Source organism: Camelus ferus, chromosome 1 (assembly GCF_009834535.1).
Source record: "Camelus ferus isolate YT-003-E chromosome 1, BCGSAC_Cfer_1.0, whole genome shotgun sequence".
Classification (NCBI taxonomy): domain Eukaryota; kingdom Metazoa; phylum Chordata; class Mammalia; order Artiodactyla; family Camelidae; genus Camelus; species Camelus ferus.
The window spans coordinates 84,776,982-84,789,405 of record NC_045696.1 but is presented as its reverse complement, the minus strand read 5'-3'; the positions used below and the strand labels follow the sequence as shown (position 1 = coordinate 84,789,405).

Here is a 12,424-nt window from a genome sequence, read left to right as displayed (position 1 = left end):
TGGTAATTATACAATGTATTTTAATTTGTAGCATTTGGAATACTGTTAAAATAGTCAGTCTTCTGACATTAACCCAACATATAGATAATCACAGTGTAGTGTACTGTATTATGTTGCTGTCTAATTGATGATGAGTTCATTTTTCAAAATACATCATTTTTATAAGTATTTTTTTCTAATATTTGTCTCCAGTGTCATGTTGAAAATTAGGAAAAAGCAGTTGAAATTTAGAAAAAATAACATGGCTAATTTCTGTCTGCCTTTTTTTTTTTATTACATTGCATCAAATAAGCGATTTATATAGTCAACTTTTATGGTAAAATGAAAACTGAATCAGAGAAATAGTTGTGGATTCTAGGTATGACTCAGCAACCCAAATATGTGTGCCTTTAGAAGAGTGGTTTAATCTCTGGAGCCTAAATATCCTTATTTGTCCAATTATAGAAAAGATTAGCCTAAATATTTTGATAAGCATATAAACACCAAAACATTATTGAAAGATATAAATATTTTATTATCAATTAAAATGAGACCATAGAAATCAAAGGATTTATTACCGAAGTAGTAAATGATAGTTAACATAGTGTCCTTTATGCATTGGTAATTCTCTTTTGCCCCAAAGCCTTTTCCCTAGTCAGTTTATCCCTGCATGCAGGGTAGAATTCCACCCTAAAAAAAACAAAAACAAAAACAGAAGAAAAGATGATTCTGAGTATAAAGTGTATGTGCTTTCATGTTGTTATGGCCTGCAATGTTGTTTTTCAATCCCTGAGGGAAGTCAAGTATAAATTATATTCCATAAAATACTGTGGATTTGTGAGAATGCATCATGATGTAAGAGCCAGGCTTTACATTTCCCTGACACCTTGATGGATGTTCTCCTCTTGCCCCTCCAGATGCTGTCTTCATCTTCTCCATGTGCTCTGTGTCTTAGAAGTCTGCACAATATTGACTGTACAATGACCTCCCCTACCCTCTGGCAGAAAATCAGAGTCAAGGAAAAGAATACAGCCAGGGTATGTACTTTCCACTTTCTTAGAGCTCTCTTGCTATTGATCATCATTGGTTGACTGTGTCTCTTGTCTGAAGTCCATAGCTCCTGGACTTTCCATCAGTTATCCTTTCCATACAGTTATGTTTTCCTGTTCCAAAAACTGTTATGTCCTTGGCTCCTCTGATCTAGGGCTGCGAATATTTTGCCATTATTTCTAGTTCTGGGGAATTGCAGCATCCTGTATTGTTTGAACCAACCGCCATTTGCAAATAGTCCATTGAAGTCTCCTTAATTGCTCTGTTTGAATGTGCTTTCTTTTCCTGCCAGAATCCTGGCATGGTCCCAAATGATCTAAATATTTATAGACTGTTGTTGGAGGATAAAAGGAGACAACTAATCAAGGTGTGAGTATATGTTTGAGGACATTATCCAAATAAATCTAGGCTCTTCCTTTGTGCTGAGTTTAGTTCCACCCTTGAATTAGCCTGCTCTGTTTGCTGAGTTACCTGCAGGACACTAAACGCTCATCAGAGGGTAAAAAGAACTTGGTTCTTTGTCTTTCTTGAGAAAAAGAATTTAAACTGGAGACTGAAAGCATGATATAAATAGAAAATTTTATTAATAGAGCAAAAGTTAGTATAGTATGCCTCTGAGAATTGAAGGTGGGCCAACCCAAGAGACGAAAATGGCAGCTCTCCTTTGTTTCTCCTGTTTGTATCCTGGCTTGTGGGTGTTCTAGTGACTGATTGACAACTCATGTGCCTTGAGTGCTCAGGCATGTTTGTCTCTTTTGCTCACGCTGTTACCCATGACGCACACAGAAAAACCTACCGGAGGGGGCCCAAACCGCAATGCTAATTATATTGTAATGAGCACTAGGTGATGTTAAGCCAAGTCCCTCTCCCTACCGTGCAGCCGCAGGGTTCAATTCTAACTGGCTTCTTTGTTGGCACTCATTTAGAGAAAGTAAAACTCTTTGAATTTCCTTATCCTGAGCGCAGGCGTACTGCTATCTTCTAAATTGTTCCCTCCCCTTTCCTTTCCCCTTGCCCAGTGCTCATTTGTATCTAACTGCCTAACATTGGCACAAAACAGACTGATTAATAATAGTATTGCTTGGAAGCTATAGCCGGTGGAGTTTGGAGATGGTTTGTATCAGCGGCTCGTCAGCATTTTTTATTGGTAGCAGTGAGATTGATGATTTGCCCCTGGTATCTGTGAAATCTTTAGAGCAGTTTGCCATTGGGTCTGATTAGGTAGAATGTGCTTACATGACCATCAGAAACCTCAGATGAGTCCCCATTTTAGAGCTCTGTTTCTGAGGTAATTTTTATCCATATGATGGTCCTGATCCAAGAGGGAAAGCGTGTCTGACACAGCTCTACAGAAGGAGGATATCGTGGCTCACACCTGCTTATCTGGACACTTTCCTATAAGGCATCCTTCATCTGTGGTATATATCCTTACCTTAATGCTGTGGTCATACTGTATCTTTTCCTACAATAGACTATACATGTGTAAGTATTTTTATTTTGGGTCATATGAATCTTCTATAGCAATCAAATCCTTCTAACTGACGCTGTTAATGTAGCCTCAGTATCATTATGTGGCCTGAGAAGTTGGCCCTCCTTATTGCATTTACAATGTTGGCATAGTTTGGAAGTCCTGTAGTAAAGATAGTAACAGGAACCATTTAGTCAGAGGGGCCTGAGAAAGTTTTGTTAGGTTTTTATGTACCAGTATGTAACCTTCTGTTCTAGGTATGCCTAAGAAAGGTGTGGATATAGTGTTGACAGTCAGGTTTAGAGAAGTCTTGTGATTAGGAGAAGGAGGCCCCAACAAAACTTTATATGATCCCCAAAACTTATATTCTCACCATCCAAGTATGTTACTGCCTAAACTCCAGATCACAGAACTTACTGTGGGGTGAAGGAGACCTATTTTAAGTGGGGAAAACACATAATGGATTAATATTTTCACTATTGATTGAGAAATGTTTTTCCACCATACAATGTAATAAAGCTCATTTTATAAATTAAGTTCATTAATAGAAAAGTGAAGTTACATCTGTAATGCCTGAGATTCTAGCCTGAGATTGATACCCATTTAAAATAATGACTTTTCGCCCCCAGGCCACAAAGAACATTCATAAATTAACAACCTCCAGAGAAGCTTAGTCAGTACAGCACATTTAACAAATGTTTATTGAATATATGGTAGAAAATAAATAAAATCTTATGAACAAAATTTTTAAAAGAGTCTTGTTGAAAATAACATAACAATCAAATCATCACAAATAAATGTATAATTTATTACTTAATAAATCTGAATTATGAAAACAAAGGACATGGTCCTGTGTATCTATTTAAAGCATGGCATGCCAAGTATTGGAGGGGTGGGCCAAATAAGCTGTCTCTCCTGAAAAGACACTTGTATTAAAATGTGAAAGATCAAAAGAAGATGAATAGGCAAGTTTGAGTGTAGTAAGACATGAGGGAGATCTGAGAAGGAAAAAAGATAAATGTTCAGTAAGTTAAAAGATGGGTGTTGCCAAATATTTCTGAAAAGAAATCCCAGTACTATCTCCTTGCAACTGAGAATCTCTACCCTGAGGCTGTGTGTGTGTGTGTGTGTGTGTGTGTATGAATGTGAATGTGTGTTTCAACAAATGACTGCGCTAACAATAGAATTTCTTAACAAGATGAATGAGGCTTTACTTTTTTAAACTTTGACTTTAACTAAAGGTCATAAACTCAAGTTCCTCTATGGTCAAAGAAAACAACTTAAATCATACTAGAAAACAGTAAACTACAGAGCTCATGCTTATCTAGAATGGGCAGTTACTAATATTCATAAAAGTATTATTGAATAATCACCCCAGGCTTAGTATAATGCTGAGTATTGTGTTAGTAGTAGTGCTAAAAACTGCAACCATGCAAGGAAGCAGATAATACCATGTCCCTTCTTTAATGATGAGGAAGCTGAATTTAATAAAGATACCTCTTTAACATTCATCCAGTTTTTAAAAGTATTGATCATTCACAGTGAAACGTATGATACCCATGCATATGTTTGTATCTGTTGTGCTATGTAAGCTCTGAGATAGGGGCATTTATTTACTTTTACTAAATATGGTAAGGAGTGAGTCTATGTGGTATCCATGTTGTTTCCTCCCGGAGTGTAAATGCTACTTTCTCCTTTTATAAGAGAAACCTCACTCACTCTTCTTCAAGATCTCAACCATGTGTTTCGAGGGAAATCAGTTGATGGGTTCTGAACAGTCTAATCCTGGTAAAGCCATTTCCCCTTGCAAGTATTTGACATAAAAGAGGGCAGGCCTAAGCAAATCTGGTCAATTAACTTGAGAATATGATAGATGCTTCCTGGAAAGAAGCTTCCTTACTATTAAAATACAGCCTGAAGAAGAAGGCTTCCTTGCTCACAGCTATTCATGAGAAAGCATAGCCCAAATTGCTGCTGCAGCTCTGAAGGGTCCAGTCTTAGGATGTAGCAAACCCACTGGGGCAGAGCAAAGCTTGGAAATGACTTGGTTATTTTCACAAAAATTTTTGTCCTTGAATCAGTTATCTACTCTGGTTCTGTAAATTAATGAATTTGTGTGTTTGTATGTTTTAGGTCAATTTAAATTTTAATTTATTTCATTTGTTTAATTAATCTACTAATAATACAGACAGCCTTAAAAGTTAAAGAAACCATGTTTGGAGGAGAGTTTTCAGGCACATAGGAAAGAAAAAGGGATTTTAGGAAGATGAAAACGATGGAAAGGAAAGAAAAGAATGATAAGTGGCCTGGGAATAAAGGAGTTTCAATATGATTGAAGCAGAAGCTAAAGTTAGGGTGAAAATATACTAAAATTTAGAAAAATAGAAATACAGTAAAAAAAAAAAAAATAGAAAAAAATTACCAAAGAAGAATCCAATTGATTGCTGCTCAGTTAGAGAATTCTGAGGAAAAGCATTTATAAATGAAAAATATACATATGCTTTAATAGCTATGTAAATTTAAAGAGTAAAGGATAGAATAAAATCTAAAGAGTCACAGCAGTTATGAAAATAACAAGGGAAATATGCATATGTTCCTATAATCAAGCACAGCACTAAATATTTTATGAGGAGATATATATATATCTCAGGACAGAATTCAAATATATAGGGAGTATGTGCATTTGATGAGAGAGAAAAATGGTACTGAAGATCAGGGATAATTTAGAAAAAGATATCTGTTCAGGATAGTGATTTTATTTCATTGGATATATATCCAGGAGTGGAACTGTTGAATCATATGATGGTCATATTTTTAATTTTTTGAGGAACCTCCCTGCTGTTTTCCATGATTGTACCAATTTATAATGCCACCAACAGAGTACAAGAGTTCCTTTTTTCATATCATCACCATTACTTATTTTTTTCGCTTTTTGAAAATGACTGTTTACCAGGTACAAGGTAGAATTTCAATGTGGTTTTAAGTCACATTTCCCTGAAATAGTAGCATGTTGAGCATCTTTTCATATACCTATTGGTCATTTCTATGTGTTTTGGAAAAATGTCTATTTAGATTCTTGCCAAATTTTTGGACTGCTTTTTCTTTTTTTTTGCTGTTGAGTTTATGCATTCCTTATATATTTTGGATATTAACCCATTATCTGATATATGGTTTGCAAGTATTTTCTCCATTCCATAGGTTGCGTTTTCTTTCTGTTGATTGATTCCTTTGCTGTGCAAGAGCTTTATAGTTTAATGCAGTCTCACTTGTCTGTTTTGCTTTTGTTGCCTGCATTTTCAGTATCAAATTTTTAAAAACTGCCAAAACAAATGTCAAGGAATTTGTCCTCCATGTTTTCTTCTAGAAGTTTTATATGTTTAGGTCTTACATTTAAGTCTTCAATCCATTTTGAGTTGATTTGTGTATGATGAAAGATAGAGGTACAATTTAACTCTTTTGCATGTTGATATCCAGTTTTCCCAGCATCATTTTTGAATACTGATCTTTCTTCCCTGTGTACTCTTGTGTATTTTTGTTGAAATTTAGTTGACTGAATGTGCATGGGTTTATTTCTGATTCAATGGAGAGATTCTGCTCCATTGATCCATGTTTCTGTTTATTTTCCAATACCATACTATTTTGACTACTATAGCTTTGTAATATAGCTTGAAATCATGAAGTGTAATACCTCTAACTTTCTTAATCTTTCTCAAGATTAATTTGAATATACAGAGTCTTTTGTGTTCCATATGAATTTTAGATTTTGTTTATACTTCTATGAAACATGACATTAGGAATTTTGATAGGGATTGAGTTGAATTTATAGATCGCTTTTGGTAGTGTGGGTAATTTCAAATAATTTGTCTTTAAGTTTGCAGAGTTTCTCTTCTGATTGATCATGTCTGCTATTGACACTCTACACTACATTTTTTAAAAATAATTCGTTATATTCTTCAGCTCCATAATTTCTGTTTGGTTCTTTGTTATGGTTTTAATTATAAGTCTTTTAACAATTGCAAATAACTTATGTCTTGCCTTCTTTAAAATATAATTCTCTCAATTTTTTCCTTAGACATTTATCCAAATGAGTTATATATGTTTATCTACATTAATATCCCCCAATTGAAAATGTCATTTTGAAATAATTTTTTTAAATTTTATTTTATTGAGTTATAGTTAGTTTACAATGTTGTGTCAATTTTGAAATAATTGTTGAACTTTCTTAAACTATAAATAAGACAGTGCTCATAAAATAGACACTTTTGGTTCAGAGTCACACATATGTGTATTTTCTTTCTGTAGGGAATATGGCAACACTTCTGCTTTTAAAGTAAAGGTTATTCTCTGAATTTTACAAGGCATTATCAAATATAGATCAGTCTTATTTTTTTATATTTTAAACATTTTTTATTGAGTAATAGTCATTTTACAATGTTGTGTCAAATTCCAGTGTAGAGCACAATTTTTCAGTTATACATGAACATACATACATTCATTGTCACATTTTTTTTTTCCACTGTGAGCTACCACAAGATCTTGTATATATTTCCCTGTGCTATACAGTATAATCTTGTTTATGTATTCTACATTTTAAAATCCCAGTCTATCCCTTCCCACTCCTCACCCCCTTGGAAACCACAAGTTTGTAATCTATGTCTATGAGTCTATTTCTGTTTTGTATTTATGTTTTTGTTTTTGTTTTTGTTTTTAGATTCCACATATGAGTGATCTCATATGGTATTTTTCTCTCTCCTTCTGGCTCACTTCTCTCAGAATGACACTCTCCAGGAACATCCATGTTGCTGCAATGGCATTATGTTGTCAGTTTTTGTGGCTGTAATAGTATTCCATCATATAAATATACCACTTCTTCTTTATCCAGTCATCTGTTGATGGACATTTAGGCTGTTTCCATGTCTTGGCTGTTGTAAATAGTGCTGCTATAAACATTGGGGTGCAGGTGTCATTTTGAAGTAAGGTTCCTTCTGGATATATGCCCAGGAGCGGGATTCCTGGGTCATATGGTAAGTCTATTCCTAGTCTTTTGAGGAATCTCTATGTTTTACACAGTGGCTTTCTTTGCTTCCCTCTAGTCTTACACTTTTTAAAAAGATGAAAGTATGACAAAATATTATATCTTAGTAATCTAAAGAAGGAAAAGTTGTAGAACTGCATTAAGAAGTGACTGAATTTGGGAGGAGCAACAAACATGTAAAATAAATAATTACAATGCAGTTCTCCAAATGATATATTAAAAGTAGGTTAAAAATGCTGAGAGATCATATAGGAGATAAGTAATAAATATGCTCATACATATACATGTTCTTTCATAGGTTTAATTTCTTGCCAGATTTAATTCTTCCTTAGAATATGGGGATTTGTAATTGTCAAATCAAATTATTCTCAGTGTCCAAGTAGCTTCATTCATAACACTCAATAGGCCATAAAAGTAATTTTGAAATGTAGAATTGGGTTATTGTTTTGTTATAAAAGTAATCTAAATATATATAAAAGCAAATTACATATTATAGAATCTATAATTTTAGTCAGTTACAACTCATCAACTTAAGTATTTTCAGAAGGAAGAGAAAAGAATTAAGGATGAAGTTATGGTGGTGGTGGGGTGTATTATCAGTATATCTTACAACAAACAAATCTTAATATATAAAATCTTGGGAAAGCAAAACTATGCTCTCTCCATGTTTGCAGCTTTCAGTCTCATATGTCTCAACTTCAGTGCCTTTGCTTAAAATCTTCACTCTCCTTTCTTGTCTCCATATCCATGTGTTCAAGTTTTACTAATTTGTCAGACCTATTTCTCCTACAAGACTTGCTAAATCACACAAGTTAAAATTAATTACTTCTTTATAGCATTTACAAACCCCAAATGTTTATTAACATTCATTATTATAATCTGCAAGTGTGTTTTTTTTAGGGATCTTTTCACATTCATCTTTGTAACGTGTGTCACAGATGTTCACTATAAATGACTGTGGCTATTTTCAATCATTCATTTTGCCTATGGTAAAAGATAATGACCAACTGTGATTAGATTTCAGATAGATTGCAAAAATATTTAAAAACAGGAATGAAATTAAGTCAACCTCAGGTAGCATAAGTGTGAAATAACATGGCTTTGGAACCATACAGACTTAGAGTACAATCCTAGCTCACTAACTTGATAATTCTGTTGTACAGGTCAAGCTATTACCTTTCAACTGTAATGCCTTTGTTGTTTGTATAATTGGGATAATATTATGTAACATTCACAGTAGGTCTGACAATTATAAATCATAAACATGAATACCTGGAATAGCTTCTCTTATAGATACTCAAAAATTGGTGGCTAGTACCTGGAGAAGTAGTAATAGTCAGTATTATTGGTCACCTAAAGACTGGCTAGAATAAAGCACCAATGAACCTATCATATTGGTATTAAAATAACAATTAATTATGTTAGGACATATACACATGATATTTATGGTAATGTACTTACAAATCTAAATTAAGTGCCTGAAAGAACTTATGATATTATTTATCAAATATTAGATCCTTCCAGCACAGCAAAAGATACAAATAATTGACAGGTGTAGCTCGATCAGATGTTTTGTGGTTGGCCATGAGGTAATGTAAACTTTAAAATATGTAGTCATAGCTGATATGAAAATGTATGCTATTAGTTGACAATATAAGCTTGTTTCTCTTTATTATTATTAATAAAATACTTAATTGCTTTGGAAGCTTAATAATGTTGCTTTGTATAACTCGAAATGTAATTATATGAATGTCCCAAATATCAGACGCTTGAGTATATGTGTACACCTCTTTAAGTTGTACCTTATTTGGCAAAAATTGTTGTATATCTTTATATGGATAGTGTATGTGTGTGTGTGTGTGTGTATGTGTATGTGTGTGTGAGAGAGAGAGAGAGGCAGACAGACAGACAGACAGAGCCAGAGACAAAAAAAAAGACAGGAAGGCGAGAATGAGATAGAGCCAGGTAGAAGTAATTTTAAAAATGATGGAATGAAATAAAATAAAATGAATTGCAGAGAATGCACCAAAAAGATATCACTGAGAGATAATACATAATACTAATGCAAAACAACTGTTATCTTTCCCTGAGATTTACATTTTCAGGGTACTTGTATAAAATATTCTCATAGTAATAGTGCTCAAAACATAGTGTATATGTACTTAAAAACTACATAAGTGAGTATACTTTAAAAATGTTCTGCTTTTCAGAACTCATTTCTAAAATAATTGTTTTCTAAGAACTCCTCTTGTGCTGTCAGAATGGAGTTAGCATTTATGCTCTTACTTTCAATCCCTTGGAAGAATAAATCCTTTCAAATGCAAGAGGATCCTAAAAATAGTCACTGGCCAGTAAGGATTAATCAGACTCTGCTCATGTTATCAGTTATTTATATACCATTTTCCCAACTGAGCATCCCTGCCACCGTAATGACCTGAATGCATGCAGTGCTCAGCAGCTGAGGCAAAGCTTACAAGCTGATTTTATTGCTTTAGACACGTTGAACAACAGAAGAGCCCATCAGCACAGGAACATTAGGATGCCAGAAGTGTGTTCCAATCATTTGCAATAGGAAATCACTCTACAGTATGAATATACATTAAATCTTGAGTCTCTTTTTTTCAGTCTGTAACACCCAATAAACTATACCTTAGCAGCAGTGATAAATGCATTTTCCTAAATGAAATGCAAATGGTATCTTAATTTGATATTTAAGTTAACTGATCACCATTCCCCACTAACGGTTTTATAGTTAACCTCTTTGACTTCTTGGCACTGCTGAAATTTGGGGGCATATTGAATTACCTTCTATCAACTGAGAATAATAACCTTCATATCCATGATACAGAATAGTACTTTTATTTTTTGAGTTGGGTCCCAGACCTTGCATAGAGTATTCTTATTCTTATATCATAGTAATTTAATTTGTGTTCACTATGAGTCATTGAGTTAGACAGTTATTTATATCTTATTCTTCTGTCCTTGAAAAATAAAAAGGTTTTTATGTGTGTAGAGATATGTATATATGTAATATTTCTATTCCAGAAGCTAAAATAAAGGTGGAATAATTGTCTCTACTTCATCGATTTGCACCTAAAGCTTTTTCTGCTTAGAAATTTCATATATGCCAATTTATATTTGCTATCGTTGATGATTTCATATTGTGATATCCTCACCTTATGCAAAATATAACATATGTGTAATACCATACTATACTAGCAGGCTGACAGAATTAGAAATTATCATAGAGAGTATCACTGTAAGTAATTATTTTGATACCACAATTTATTTTCTTATGACATAAAATCTCAGAATGGGGAAATCCTCCAAAATATGTATTCATTGTCATAGCTTCAATGTAGAGAATGAAATTAGAAGGAAATTTTAGTTATTTTGAATCAAATAAAACACCTATTGGTATTAATTTTATGTTGATGACTTCAGCAAGAATCAAGAGCTTTCAAGTATTTGACAAAGCAATTGGAAAGTGAATAAAAAAATAAATTTAAAAAATGTCAACTTTCTTCCATTTTTGTATTCTGTCATGATAGTAAACACATTTATATATTTAATTCAAGAAATTTGTCATGTTCATAGATTTTTAAGATAATAATGTGGAATTTGCCTCTTGAGCCTATTGCCATACCTCGATCAATTTACTAATACAAATGCAAATAGTCTTGCTTCTATTTTAATTATTTAATACTGAATTGCAAGAAATAACTAATAGAAATAAATACATGGTAAAATGTATTGTCCGTGCAAATGCTTGTTTTTCTAGTAAGGAGTGGAGCTAAAATGAACACACTAAGCATAAATCTGAGTAGCTGTAAATGATAGAGCAATACATAATTGAGATATACTCTGTGTCGTGAATTGAGTTGTCAGAGCATCTAGCAGAGTTCATGGCTTACAGCATGTGCTTAATAAAATGTTCTTGCTGAATTAATAGTAAATTATGAAGAGATGATTAGAAAACATTAGGGAAAATACTAAATGAATACATTTTGAGGGTCTTACAAGCTTGTTGAATCAGTTGTAATACTGAAATTCTTGATTAACATTTAAATAGTTGTGTCTTTTGTTTTGCCTTGGACATTTACTAGAATTAAGTTGATTTAAAATAATTCAAAGTAGAGTATAATAATATTTGGAAATATTCTTTTAGGTAATAAAATTGAACTAGATGCAGAGATGAAAGTGATGGTATTATTTAGGGCATAGGCAATGTATGTCAGGCAAGGTGAATTTTGGGTGGAGGGTGCCTAAATTAGTAGAATTAATGAATAAAATTGATTGTAAAATCCAATGTGCAACTGATTTTAACATTCAGTTCAGAAGATGGTGTGACCACAGGTGGATGATAGTTAAATATATTTTCTCACTGTGATCTTGAGTCATGTTGACCAGGACTTGGACATTTCTCTTTTAACGATCTTGAATTATCCAGAAGAAATACCTTGAATGGCCTATCACTGAAGAAAATATTTGCTGTTAATTGGATAAACATAGCAGAGTAGCTATAATTAAAAAGAGATTGATGATTTTGTTCTAAGAAATAAAGTGAATTATTGGATGCAAAATCTCTGATGGAAAAAAAATGGTGAAACAGCTATTTAATCTTATAGTCATTTTTGGAAAATACAGTGTACCACAAGTGGATCAGTGCTAGAAGCTTTCGCTTGAAAATCCTCCCAGAGATTTCCAGTCACAAGTGTTTTAAGCTTCTCTCCTCCCAAAGTACTTTGATACGTTTCCTTTAAGACCTGTTCTTATCACTGCATGAATGTGATTTTAGTAATTTGGCATGTGAACATTTCTCCAGATAGACTCTAATGTTTCTTGAAGATAAAGGCCTTATTTCACTCATTTATGTGTGTATATGTATGACA

General features: G+C 33.2%; 1 long non-coding RNA gene across 1 annotated transcript; it reads left to right on the top strand.

Annotated features, from left to right (window-relative positions):
* The first annotated feature begins 206 nt into the window (after window positions 1–206).
* Window positions 207–10,042, top strand: LOC116662731. The gene is made up of 3 exons (XR_004318746.1): window positions 207–219; window positions 1,457–1,460; window positions 9,874–10,042. It is a non-coding gene; the product is annotated as an uncharacterized LOC116662731 (long non-coding RNA).
* Window positions 10,043–12,424: the final 2,382 nt, after the last annotated feature.